General features: G+C 37.9%; 1 protein-coding gene across 3 annotated transcripts in view; it reads left to right on the top strand.

The window, feature by feature from the left end:
• Positions 1-14,863, top strand: part of LOC146407170 (uncharacterized) — a 391,157-nt gene that overhangs the window by 324,833 nt on the left and 51,461 nt on the right. The gene's annotated exons all lie outside the window — the stretch shown is intronic.

The following is a 14,863-nucleotide window of genomic DNA, read 5'->3' as shown; positions in this document are numbered from 1 at the left end:
GAGGAACATTCATTGTGTTCTTGTTCTATGCACAGATGCATCCCAAATACAGGACATTTGAAGTATCAATGATAAGTTCAGGTCAGTTCTAGAATAATAAAATACCCAGGGGCAGATTTGGTATAGTAAAATTATCATTACTTAAATCCATTTTATTATTTAAAACTTTATTAATCAGTTCCTCAACCTGTCTTCTCCACAACAACTCGAACCCTTCAAAGATCCTGCAATACATTCAGAAACTGTAATATCTTCATCATCGCCATCATCATAATCACTGCTAGTGTTCATTCAGTTTTATACATGGAAGGCACAGCACTAAACATTTTACACACCATCTTATCTATTCCTCACAATTGTCTTATGATTAGGCTAGTATTATTATTATTCCTATTCCAGAGAAGAGAAAAATTAAGCCAAGAAAGAAGTAATGTGTCCAGTATCACTTAGCTGTTACACAACAGAGCCCGCATTAAAAACCAGAAAAATTAGAGAGAGCTTTTAGGTCATATCTGCCAAACCTCTGCATACTTCTCAGCAGCAGGACATTAACCCAGCTTCTGCGTGAAATCACTCAGGGATGAGGGTTCATTATCACCAGGAACAATCTATCTTCATTTCAGACATCTGCAACTGCTCTTTCTTAAAATGAAGCTTAACTCTGTATCTTTGTAACCTTTAATCATTCATCCTGGTCATGTTCTCTTCAAAGCCACATATTAGTTTAAGTATGTCATCCATCTGAGGGATGTTCACATATGTAAAGATACAGTCTTCTCTCAAATATTTTGTTTTTATCAGCTACCTTTCATATGTCCTGACTCCTGGATCTCATAACATTTTTATTATTCACTTAGAATTTCTCTTTCAGTCATAAAGAATTTAAGAAAAAAAAAAAAACCTCTGGAAACAAATCAACAGTCCTTTAGAGAGCAGAATTAACAGCATGGTGTTAAATTCAGTTACCTTAGGAAGAATGTGTGCAGGAGATCAGGTTTAAATACTGACTTTATATTTTGCTTAGCCAAGTCCCTTACATTATCTGAACCTCAGTCTTGTTAAATTGAGATATTATCTCACCCATTGTTTACTAGGACAAAGTAAAATAATATGCAAAGAATATAATATTGGCCAAAAACTAATCTTAAAAAATAAAGTCTAGCAGTTCCCATCTTGGCTTAGTGGTTGGCTAACCTGACTAGGATCATGAGGATGCGGGTTCAATCCCTGGACTTACTCAGTGGGTTAAGGATCTGGTGTTGCCGTGAGCTGTGGTATAGGTCACAGACACAGCTCGAATCCCACATTGCTGGGGCTCTGGTGTAGGCCAGCAGCTACAGCTCTGATTCGACCTCTAGCCTGGGAACCTCATATGCCATGGGTGCAGCCGTTAAAAGACAAAAAACAAACAAACAAAAAGTCTAAAAATTATAGTATTTGTCCTTGGGGATAATAAGCATTCAAAATTACCGTTTAAAAGTATCGATAAAGGATTTCCATCTCCAGGAAGATAGAGTGGACCTGACTTTCTCCTAATAAGTACAACTAAACACTCTAGAAATTGTACGTAGATACACGTAAGGAGACTCTGAAATTTACATAGAGGAAGGCAGGCAAGCCAGGAAACTCAAGAACCAAGGAACAACATAACCAAACAGTCTGGGAACAGAGTCATTCCCTGTTTTTTTTTTTTTTTTCTGTTTGTTTGTTTTTTGTTTTTTATCTCATATATCCAAAATTGAGAGATGAAGAAGCCAACACCATGGCAACAGCAATTAGACACATTAAAAAAAAAAAAAGAACCTGACAAAAGTATATTCTCTTAATCAGAGGACTAGGAAAGGGATAGACTAGCAAGACATACAAATTTTAAGCAATAACCAATCTTCTAAAGCCAAACACCACAGAAAAACTGAGGTGCACCCACACCCATACCAACAAATGCCAAACAAGAAGCAGCCTAGACTTCCATTCTCACAATGCTGTAACAAAACACCCCAACACCCAAGACTGGGGGGATACCAAAAAGACCAAGTTGGACACAGGACTTTCATCCTCACAAGCCTGTAAAGAGCCATTCTACTTGTGCCACTGGCGATCATCTGGGATGTCTGGTTTTTCTATTCTACTCTACCATTCCCCTCCCAACTGTAAGTGTCAGACAAAGCCTAGTGGAGAGTCAGCATTTTAACAATCATTCAACAGTCATAAAGCCATGACCACTGTAGCATCCATGAAGATCACATAGGGAGCCAGACTCCTGCCTAGCCATATGATGGCTACCCATTCTTGGGTATTAACCAAGACCAAGTGAGAAAACTGAATTTTTACCTCCATCTGGCAATAACAAGGAAGTGCTCTCCTCTCTCTGCCAGAGCAGTGTCAGAGAAAGTCAGGTCTTATTAAGTAATATATTTAAATAAAACACAAATTGTTTAATATAATATCACAATTTGATTGAAAAAAATCCCTCATCATATCAAGAATGAAGATGATCTCAAACTGAATGAAAAATGATAACCAATAGATACCAAAATTGGGATGACTGAAATGTTTTCTTTAACCGCCAAAAAGTTTAAACACCTCTAATAAAAATCTTTTAAATGTCAGTTACAGTCTTAAAATAGATAAGAGGAAGCCTCAACAAACAATCTTCAAAAATAAATAGAAGATATAAAGAAGCAAGTGATAATTTTAGAAATCAAAAATAGAATAACTGAAATGAAAAATTCAGTGGATAGTCTTAACAGAATGGAGGAAACAGAGGAAAGAATCAATGAGAAGAATATAAAACCACAGAAATTGCCCAGTCTAAACAATAATCTAAAACATATGAACAGAGCCTCAGGGACTTATAAGCTATAAAAAAAAAAAAAAAGAGTGAAGATTTGTATCGGCTGAGTACTGGAAGTAGAAGTGAAATAGGACAGTGCTGAAAATGTATTCAAAGGAAATCCAATTAAAAGTTCTATGAATTTTGCATGAGTCATAAACCTATAGATTCAAGAATCTGAGCAAACCACAAAAAAGATGAACCCAAAGAAATCCATGTCAACATACATCATAATTAAACTTTTGAAGACTGAAAACAAATAAAAAATCTAGACAGCAGCCAAAGAAAAATAACACCTTATCTGTATGGAAAAAAAAAAAAAAGGCAATTTGAATGACAGCACATTTCTTTATCAGATACTCAATAGGCCAGGAGGAAGTGGTGCAATATAGTTCATGTTCTTAAAGAAAATAATTGTCAGCCCAGAAGTCTATATGTACTGAAAAAAATCCTTCAACAATAAAGGGAAAATCAAGAAATTCTCAGATGAAGGAAAACTTTTGAAGCAATTGTCATCAGCAGACTTACCCTAAAAGAATAGCTAAAGGAACTTTTCCAAATAGAAAGAAAACAATAAAACCTAAAAAATCATGAAGTAAGAAAGAGTACAGTAGGGAAAAATATGAGTAAATATGTTTCCTCTCATTGTGTTTTCTAAGTTAAGTTTGACAGTTGAAGCAAAAATTTTAACATTGTTGTGTTTCTAAACATATATAGAAAAATATTCAAAACAATTATAAACGGGGGGGGTAAAGTGACTTAAAGGAAGGTAAACTTTCTATACTTCTAAAATGATGACATCAGCAAAGTGTCATAATTTATATATATATGTAATGTAATACCTAGAGAAACCATGAAGAAATACGCTCAATATACTACAGATATATCAAATTGTAATACTAAGAAATGATCAGTAATTCACAGGAAGGCAAGGGAAGTAAAACAGAGAAGTAAAGAACGGTAAAAACAGAAAACAAAAAAAAATAAAATAGCAGATTTAAGACCTAAAATATCAAAAATTATAATAAATGTAAATGATCTAAGTACACCAATTAAAAGACAAGAGATTGGCAGAGAAACTTAAAAACATGACACAGATAAGAAACTTAGCTAGGAGTTCCCTTTGTGACTCAGCAGATTAAGAACCTAACATAGTGTTCCTGAGGACGTGGGCTCAATCCCTGGCCTCACTCAGTGGGTTAAAGATCCAGAATTGCCACAAGGTACAGCATAAGTTGAAGATGCGGCTCTGATCAGGTGTGCTGTAGCTGTTGTGTAGGGCTGCACCTGTAGCTCCGATTTGACCTCTGGACTGGGAATTTCCATATACCACAGGTGTCGCCATAAAGAGAAAGAGAAAGAGAGGAAGAAAAAAAGAGAGAGAGAAAAAGAAAGAAAGAAAGAAAAAGAGTAAGAAAGAACCAAATGTGATATACACAGCTTGAAAGTACAGGTATGAAAAAGATACATCACATAAATATTAATCAAAAGGAATACAAATGTGACTATATTAATATAAAATAAAGCAGGCTTCAGGGTGAAGAAAATCATCAGATACAGAGAGGGATCTTATATGATACAAAAGGGCCAATCCACCAAGAAGAGATAGAAACAAAAAATGTGTATGCACCAAGCAAAAGAGCTGCAAAATATGTGAAGCAGAAACCGATGGCACTAAAAGAAAAAATAAACAACTCTACAATTTTGTTTAAGGACTTCAACACTCCTTTCTCAACAGCCGATATAACATGTTACAACTGCAGTTATCCACAAATTTAAAACAATATTTAAAATTTATTGATAATAGCATGTATAATAATTCCTTGAAAATGTACCCTCTATCTGTGACATAGGTTCTATATTAATTTTAACAAATGTTCCTCTCTGTGAACTGGAGGGTATTTGTAGCTCTCAGATAGGGGGAAGAATTTTTCATATGTGCATTTGGAAAATGCTGGCTTCACTACATTTCTCTTTTTTAAGAATTCTCAGAATTTTGATGCTACTTCTCTGACTTGTGGTTTTTCAAGTGATTGGTGGAATACACAGCATTCTTCTTAAGATTTAGCTCCTCCCCTCCCCAAGACACATGTTCCACACATGAGGAAAACATTTTTGAGAGTGGTATTCCATGGAATTCACTTAAGAAAATACCCATGTCTGCAGAATATGCTATTTGTTACTCCAGCTTCATAATAAAAATCAGGAAATTCTAAGCAGAGGCAATAAGTTATCAGAAGGGACAAAAACATAAAATAGCATAGAGTCCTGGAGGGATGCAGGTGGCCAGATCATGAAAGGACTTGAGTGCCAAGACAGGGAGTTTATGCTTTGTCCTGGACATAGAGTCTCTACTTAAAGCCTTAGGCCCGTGCTTTCATTCTACAAATGAGGACACTGAGACAGAATTATCAAAATGACCCATTTAATTACAGCTGTTTAGATTTGACTTTAGGAATTCTAAAAATGTGAGTTCTACTCACATTTGGTGATTGTGGGGTACATATAGATAAGACAAATTCAGAACGTCTGCATATACTCTCAGTTTTCTGTATGGACAAGAAACTTGCAGTCATTCTTCCTCAAATGTCCTTATGTTGCAGAGGGGGTAATGACCCCAGAATAACAGCAACGAGATAAAATCCAGCAAAAATCTCTTTGCATTCTCCATCCTTTCTTCTGATTGGGTCTTTTAGCCTGTACACAAACACAACCCTTAGAAGAATATAGCCTTGCGCCTGAACTTCTGGAAGAGAGAGCAACACTGGGATTAATTAAAATCCTACACACTGATTAAAAGCATCCCTAGCACTTCGGACCCCATTATGAAAGCTTTTCATCATCTAACCTCAGTTAGAAAAATTTGGTAAACAGCTCCCATTTCCAACCTGTGTTTTGAGAACAAAAGAGCAGATCTGTCAGGAGGAGGGAAGGATGGGGATTGGCAGTGGGGATTGTTTTTCTGTGGCTTCGGTATAAAATAATCTGGTTTGAATCGCTATAAAGTGCAAAAACAAATGGCATTCAGCCGTGGATCTTAACTCACAATATCAATTTGAAAAAATGCTGTTTTCCCTTACAACTCAATGGAGCATCATGTTGGACAGCTGGACCCCATTACTGGAGTCCCCATAAGGGAAATGTCAGCTCAGGCATTTTTTACAATCCCAAATTCATTTTTTCGCTAAGGCCTCTCATGGCTCTGTCCACATTTCAAATGGCAAGCCTTCAAACTAAAGTCATTTACACTCTGCCCTGTCACATCCTAAGCTTTCAGATGGTAACATCTTTAATACTAGAGACTAGGATAAGCTTCCTCAACCAAAACCATACTTAAAGTAGTGGAGATTTCTGGTACTCTATTCCCTGGCAAGGAACCATGGCCCTAGGCTAGTATTAATTTATCCAAGTCATTACAAATGTTCAAAAAACAAATAGGAGTGATTACAAACCGGTTCCTGCCATAAGAATGGCACCAGATGTTTTCAAGCAAACCAAAAATGGTACTTACACATTATTTGCCATGTCTGCACACAAGACCATGGGAACATACCAAGTCTGAACGTTTCCACTGCTCTGTTTTTTATTCAAGTTTGGCCTCTTTAGACAATGAGACCGATGGATCATTTTCTACCAGAAGAACCAGCTCTCTCAGATAAGGTTGTTTCTTTATGAGAATGTCAGAATCAAGTTTTCTTGAATGCCACTTTTTTTTTTTTTTTAAGCTCTCCTTGGTTCCACCTAGCCCAGAAAGAGTAGCGAAAATATGGCTATGTAACTAAAAATACCTAAGTTCAAGACCTTACCTGCAACAGTGTTTATCTTTAGGCCGGTCACTTTAACATTTTTAAGCTATTTCTTTGGTCGTCAAATGGAGCTAAGGATGTCTAATTCGGTGAATCGTTGTGATGATTATAGGACTGCATTTGTAAAACTTTTGGCTTTACAGAAGATGTTTTCCCTTGGAGTTCCCCCTGGTGGTAGCAGCTTAAAGATCCAGTGTTGTCATTGCACTGGTTTGAGTCGTTGCTGTGGTGCTGCAGGTTTGATCCCTAGCCCTGGAACGTCCCCATGCCACAGGTGCATCAACAACAGTAACAACAAAAAGATGTTTTCTTCCATCCAAATAACCCTGAAGGAAACTCTCTCACTACCCTTTTGTCTATGACTTTCCTTTTTTTTTTTTTTTTTTTTTTTTTTTTTTTTTGTCTTTTTGCCTTTTCTAGGGCCGCTCCTGTGGCATATAGTGGTTCCCAGGCTAGGGGTCTAATTGGAGCTGTAGCCACTGGCCTACACCAGACCCACAGCAATGCCAGATCTGAGCCGCGTCTGCAACCTACACCACAGCTCACAGCAATGCCGGATCCTTAACCCACTGAGCAAGGCCAGGGATCAAACCCGCAACCTCATGGTTCCTAGTCGGATTCGTTAACCACCGCACCACGACAGGAACTCCTGATTTTCCTTTTATTATCATTGTTTATATACATTATTTAGGCAGTATACCATGATCTTCAGGAAGATAGGTGATTTCTTGGTTAATAATTCAGTAGGTATAAAGGTGTGCTGTTCCCTGCTTTAAACACAATAAGTATCATATAGTAGAAATTCAATGAAGAGGAAGTAATTGATGCAGTTGGAGCCACCCCATGCTGTCTAGTTTATGCCTTGGATTCTGAGATTCCTGAAGGTAGGGGCAATGTCTTATTCATCTTTGTACCCTCGTTTCTAGCACAATGGTCCACACATTCTTGGTGATCGATACATGTGTTGCTTTGAATAAAACATACTTGATATTTCCTAGTTCTCTTCCACCCCCTCTGATTCTGCGCTGGGTCTATAGGAAGTTCTCAATAGAGCTCAGTAAATCACTGTACTTAATGAACTTGCAGAAGCTCTCTGGGAAGCCACAAAACTCATCACCCAAGTAGCATGCCATTTGATAGTTACATAGACAGACCACATTCATTTTGCTGATATTCAAACATACCCAATTTATGTTGCTTTAATTTTACAAGTTGTGTTACTGACTAGGATTCTTGGCCTTCCTTAATGGATAAAAATCCATAAGAGGCCAGACAAGAAATTTAGTCAAGGCTTTATCTGGGGCCCCTGCTACAGCAAAAGGGAACAAAAACAAGTAACATGTTCCCTCGCTCACTCTGGAGGGCGGCTGAGCTGGTTTCTTATATGGGATGAGGGTAGGGTCAGGTCCAGGGGTTTGGCCGGAAGCGTGTCTTAGATGGTTTGCCCACCCCTTCGGTGATGTTGTGTGCAAGGTACATGCTTAGTACCCTGGTTTTGCTCCTGGTACCCTGTTATTTGTTGTTGTTGTTGTTTGTTCCCCTGGCCCTTCAGAAGTGGAAGTTGGGGTTTTGGTCTCTTTGTATCTTATTTATCCATAACTGTGCATGAACATAGTTGTTTTTAGTCCCCTATTGCTTTGTTATATTTTGTTGCTTGAGAAGACTTTGTCTGGGTGTAAGCACTGCAGCAAATGCCCCATGTCCCAGGTCCCAGCCTGTCTCAGGTGGAAGACAGAGAGTCCAAAATACACACCCAGAGTCACAAATAAAACCGCCTTTATATGGCCTACCATGGTCTTCATGATTGTCCTCCCTAAGGCCTCATCTCCTGCTGCAACTCACTTGCCCTTCCCTACATTCCAGCCACAGTAGCCTCTCCTGCATCTGTGAACTTGTACGGACAATTTCAGTGGCCTGCAGTGCCCTCGTGCTCCATCTGCTAGACAGCATCCTGCAAAACCTGACACAAGTTGCACATCTTCTCTGAAATAGCCACCCCAGTTTCCTAAGCAGAGTTAGACAGGCTCTCCTCTCCCCATTCATCATGACGCTCATGTCACACTTCACAGCACTTGTCCTATAGCTTCATAACCTTCTTTTTAATAAAATCCCAGCAATGCCTGGCACACAGAAGATGTTTAGTAAGAATTTTCCAAATTCAGTGAGTAGCCTGGAAAAGGAGGAAAGAACAATTTTAGCTCAATAAGAAAAAAACACATGTAAACAATGAACATATTTTAAAACAAATTAATTTTTCCAATGCCTTATTTTAATAAGTGTTTCTTTATGGATTTAAAAATGATATAAATATATAATGTTTACCAATAGATAAAGGCCTTTATTTAGGGGGGAAAATCTTTACAATTAGGAGGAAAAAACTTTACTTACTAGCAAATTCCATATTTTGAAATCTAAAACTCACTTTCCAGAAACATTTTCTAGCCTGCTTATGAATATTTTAACTATGGCAAGGTAGAAACAAGAAAGCTAAAAAATAAATAAATAAATAATGCTGTGTAAAAGTGTTCCTTGGAGTAAAAAAAAAAAAGAATCCTTATGTCAGCAATTTACTTTTACTTCTGTACATGTTTCAAGAAAATTTCAAAACCACCCAAAGAAAATTCAAGTCTCCAGTTAGTCCACATTTTCTGATTATTCAAGCATACTGTAATTTCCAAGTGCCTAGTTCTAGTAATTTATCAGGGATCTGAGGATTACAAATGCACACGCACCCACAATCTTTCATGAGTCATCTTCAGCTCAGAGCACGGTAGCTGTGGGGATAACACGTTTTTCCTGTCTTTGGCATTTCAGTTCTCAACTTTAGAAATCTGTCTGCAGTTGGATTAAATTTAAATATGATGTCAAGTTTTCCACTACTTCATGAGGAGAACATGTCTCTCCTGAGTTTAAATAAGTCTAATTGTGTTTACTCTTGTGTTAATTCGGGGAATTCCTGGATTCCTTTGCAGAGGGGGGGAAATGGCAGCATCCTACTGTGGATGATAAGGGGAGAAAACACTGAGTGACATGTAGCAGTTAGCAGCAGCTTCTTCATAAATGGATTAAGATACGTCAAGGTAGGAAGAGCTGAATTGGAGATTTTAGGGATGTTATAGACAGCATTTTCAGTGAGGCAGTCATTTTAGTGGGCACTGACTTCTCAGCCCTTAAAATATGGTGTATACTAATTATTCAAAAAATATTTGTTGAAAAAAAAAATAAGTGTATAAGTGGTACTGCTTCACCAGTAGAAATTAGTAGATGTGAATGGCAGGAACTTCAAGAAAAGGCAGTTTTGGCACAATGATGGAAAATGTCCTTTTGCTTTTTTTTTTTTTAACCAAAAAATGCTTTTGCATAGTATGAAGATGAACTATTTATCTTTTTCACACCATGAAACAACCCTAGAATTGCTGAAGAGGACTTAGTCCAAAGGTCATTGCCCTCCTTGCCCACCTCTCTCCTGCTCATAAATATCACCATCCCCAAACAGCCACATTGAACAGTTTTGTGATCTTAGGAAAATTCCTTAAAATCACTGAATCTTACTTCTCTTTTTGTGCCTGGGAAGAAAGGGCTCTTTCTCTCTTTTTGTGCTATTTATTTCTCCCCATCCTCTCTCCAATTGTGAGATTTTTCTTTTTTAAGATAATGGCACATCAACATTATGCTTTGACAGATTATTAATATAATAGTGGAGAGTTTCATTTATACCACTGGTGAATCAATCTGAAGAAGGGAAGATCCAGGCTAAGCCTGATTGGGAAGCCTGAAAACAGATAGTGATGATAAGATGTTTGGGGGTCCTGGAGGGGAAAGAAAGGGGAAGAGGGAAGATAGAGAAAGTAGGATTAATGAACATCTAATCAGATGATCTAATGAAAACAATAAATATGATGCCTGCACTTGCTTGTGAATAGTCATAAGACTGGATTCTTTCTGGTCCTGAGCAATCCAGACATTTCAGGTATAAGGGTGGAGTTATGCAAGGTGGAGAAAAAAGTACAAGCTCACTGTAATAGAAATTACCAACAGTTATAATACCTGGCTTTCTTCTCCTTCCTGAGAGTGTGGGATGATTTCCCAGATTCCCTTGAAGGTCATGTGACTGGCTGAGGTCATGTGACTGATTTTGGCCAATGAGCTATGACAAGTATCACTTCCAGTGGGAGGCTTTTAGAAGCAAGGAGGCATTCTCCATACTTTCTCCTCCCCTGATGCAACAATCAAGTAAAACATATGTTGATGTCAGAGCCAGAGTGGAAGCATCCTGATTCTCTGCATAGCCACATAAAAAGCTGTCTAGAAGAGCTGCCTGTCTCCCATCAATCTTGGTACAAATAAGGACAACTTTTGCTAAGTAAAGCCATTGAGAATTTGTCACTGCATTATAGCCTAGCCCATCTTAACTGGTTCATTTAAACAACTGTGAGAAGGATTAAATAAGAGTATTTTTCAAGTGTTCTGGAAACAGTAAAGTATGCTAAATGTTAGCTGTTAATAATTTTGATAAAAGGTTTTCATGTGGCAAGTTTTTATTACCAGATATCTCTATAAATAAGTGCCAAAAAATGTTCCAGACAATGCTTTCTGTGGTTTTTCATCAAGGAACTGTGTCACGGTTAGGGTCAAAACATCTATGATGGCATGATAACAAAGAGTATGCATTTTTGGAGTCTAACAGACTCGTGTGCACACCTCACCTCTGTAATTTAATGGCTTGGGATTTTAGATAAACTAATCAAACTTCCTAAGCTTTAGATTTTTCATCTGTAAGATGTGATGGCAGGAAGTTTGAGGGGAAAAATGCCTTGGTTGAATCACTGTGAGAATGAAAATAAATACATATGTGTCCAGTAAATTCCAGTGCCCTATGCATAGATAAAAGTGCTAACAATACCCAATAAATGTGCAAAGTCCAATTAGCATTTAATGTTTTCTGATTACTACTAATCAGAGTGAAGGATTAAAAAAAATGATAAATGTATCCAGTATTGTATACTCTCATCCTGTGGAATACATAGAGAAGAAAAAAAGTGAGAAACCAAGTCAGTAGAAGGTTCTTGAGAAGAAGGTAGCTGTCTATCCATTGATGTTCCATTGGCCAAGTCCAATGTTGATATTACCTAGTTAAGAATGCAGACTGTAGAGATTGGATTATATTTAGACAATTAAAACTAGCCCAGCTGAGTGATGTGAGTAAAGGTTGTCCTCTAGGGCCAAGATGTAGCTGTCATCAATCATAAATAGACATGAGCCCAGGATGGAGTGGATCTTGGTAGAAAATATTTATGTCGGTTACTATGCACTTGGGTTTTGTGGGATATTCTATTTTTCCAGCAGTTAATGACGTGGTATATAATGTGCTCAGGTTAGCACTTGAGTGATTCCCCTCTCCATTTTTTTTCTTTTCTTTCTTCTTTCCTTTCTCCTTTTCTCTCTCCTTTCCTTCCTTAAAATGACCTGTCCCTCCCCCACCCCCATATTTTGCCTACCTATCCCCAGCTTTTGCTCCATGAAATGGCTAATACTTTTAGATTCCCTCCTTATGTCTCCTTCCTGGCTTTGGATTAAATTAAAAAGAACAAAAACTTTATAACATGTCAAGATGATTCTTAAAATGAGTTCCCTAGTAGCCTAGCAGTTAAGGATTCAACATTGCCACTGCTGTGGCACGGGTTCCATCTCTGGCCTGGAAACATCTGTATGCAGTAGGCATGGCCAAAGAGAAAAAAAAAGAAAGAAAGAAAGAAAGATGAATTGCTTAGTTGTTTGATTACCCTATCCCTGATTGGTATTCAATTCTAGCCTTGAGTTCCAAAGTAACTTTTAAAACTCTGCTTTGAACTAATATCCTCAAAAGTGTGAATACAAAATTTTGGAAATACTTCAAAGTTCTTTCTGTAGATGAGGAATCTGGGACATTGTAGGACTACACGATTGACAGATTGAAGACTGATTCAATTTGCAGGATTCCTGTGACCCAATTTCTTTTTTTTTTTTTTTTTTTTTTTTTTTTTGTCTTTTGTCTTTTTGTTGTTGTTGTTGTTGCTATTTCTTGGGCCGCTCCCACGGCATATGGAGGTTCCCAGGCTAGGGGTTGAATCGGAGCTGTAGCCACCGGCCTACGCCAGAGCCACAGCAACGCGGGATCCGAGCCGCGTCTGCAACCTACACCACAGCTCACGGCAACGCCGGATCCTTAACCCACTGAGCAAGGGCAGGGATCGAACCCGCAACCTCATGGTTCCTAGTCGGATTCGTTAACCACTGTGCCACGACGGGAACTCCGCCATTTCTAATCGTAATTACCCATGCCTACCTCTTCTGCAGGGTAAACATGTTTAAAACTGCACAGACTTCGAGTGATAGAGGAAGCCTGTTCTCTTGACCTAAGTAAAGCCATCTCTCATAGCTCTGCAAAATCATAATTCTCCAGCTTAATACCTTTTCCAGGTTAAAATGAAATTTCCTTGGGATTTTTTTTTTTTTTTTTTTTTTTACTGTTTTAATGTGATTGAACTTATGATACTCTCATAAGGATATTCTTGGATGGAGAAAGAGCAGAAGAGCCCTAATCCGTAAGGGAAGCGAAAGTCACAGATACCAAGTTCTTGAGAAGGAATACCAAGAGCAGGCTTTCTTTATCAGCTTTTACCTGGAGCCAACCTAACGTTTAGTAATCATATTTGTATTTGCTTTTATTTGTTTATCAAACTTTTTGGGTACTATCTGAAAATCATTATCCTAGGTACTATGGTAAAACAGAGTTTAGCAAAAAATGGTGAAAACTTCTGAAACGTTGCATCAAAGAAACCAGTCTGTCTCATGTCACTAAACTAACACAATGATAAAACACAACAAAATGCTTATAACAAGGGACAGACACTCAACACACTCTTTAGGCATAGACTGATTTGAATGGGGAAAAAGTGGAAAGGGGAAAGGATTTTTTGAGAATGTGACCTTTAAACTGGCCCTTTTAGAGATAAGTAAGGAAAGGGAGTTTTGAAGCTGAGAGAATGCCCCACCTCAATGTCCATTCAGCATCTTACACACATTTCCTGTGTTCTTTGCTGAGCCTCAAGGATATAGCAGAAAAAGACATAAACCTTGACTCAAGGAGTTTTCTGCCTCATTTGAGTCATTCAAAAAGACATTAAATTAATACAAAGTAGCTGGACATGAAAGAGAATCCTGTGTTAGCTGATTCCACTCTAGGCAAATGGCCTGTCCAAATTTAATTCTCTATTGATGGTACTTCTTGGATTAGATTTGTATTGTTTTCAGTAACAGCAAAGGTGGAAGTCTGCAAAGAGTAGCCTTTCTTATCTACTATCTTCCCTACCTATAATCTTTCCATTTTATGCCCAGGTCACCCCTCTCTAGAATGAATTTTCTAGTCCTTCTTTAGTCAAGTTTTGACAGTTTAATCCATTGGAAACACTGTGTTCCTGGAAGCCCCAGACCAGGCTCCTGTTGCATTGGCAATTTGGTGTAGTGTTCCTGAACAGCAGATCCAGATTATGTGGTTGACAGTGTGATCCCTTGGGGATACCCTGTGTCTTAATGCTCTGTGACATCAGAGGACTCACCTCACCTCTCTGAACTTCAGTGTCCCTACCTGTAAAGTGAAGATAACTTGTGGGGGGGGGGGGGTATAATTTGTAGAAGAAAAGTAGCTGCTCTAAAAATTAGAAAAATCTCAACTCTAACCCTGGCTGTATCCCTATTTTTTATTGGGAAAAATCACATTATGCTGTGTAATGCCTAAGTTTTCCATTTAAGGGAAAATACATGAAGATTAAATTTAAAACAGATCAACAATGTAACCAAATAAGCCATATTGGTGAAGAGACAAGGGTAGAAGGAGGCCAAATGATTGCTTGACTGAACAACTGATTATTTGATTCGGTTGACCAGAGTAATCAGAACCATCTCTCTAGTAGCCAAGGGTGTGTACAATCAAAACAATTTTAGAAAAGGGACCTCAAGAACATCTGCTCATTTGGACTAATGTAGACAAATTACGGTTGACTAAATGCTTTGATATCTTTTAATCCTAGTTGAAGCTTTTAGGGGGAAAAAAAACAGTATAGTGAAATTCATGGGCTTTATTAAGCCTTGGAGAGTAGACAAAATTGTGTCCCTACATATTTATTTAAAACTTCTGATGTCCATTCATAATCCAAATACAAACTCAGTCATTTGTATTTCTTAT

The sequence above is a fragment of the Sus scrofa genome, chromosome 1, assembly GCF_054392235.1.
Source record: "Sus scrofa isolate SSC_HxYL_T2T_F1_AM1 chromosome 1, Sscrofa_HxYL_maternal_Yorkshire_Landrace_v2.0, whole genome shotgun sequence".
NCBI lineage: Eukaryota > Metazoa > Chordata > Mammalia > Artiodactyla > Suidae > Sus > Sus scrofa.
The sequence above is the reverse complement of the archived record's forward strand: the minus strand, read 5'-3'. Positions and strand labels throughout refer to the sequence as shown.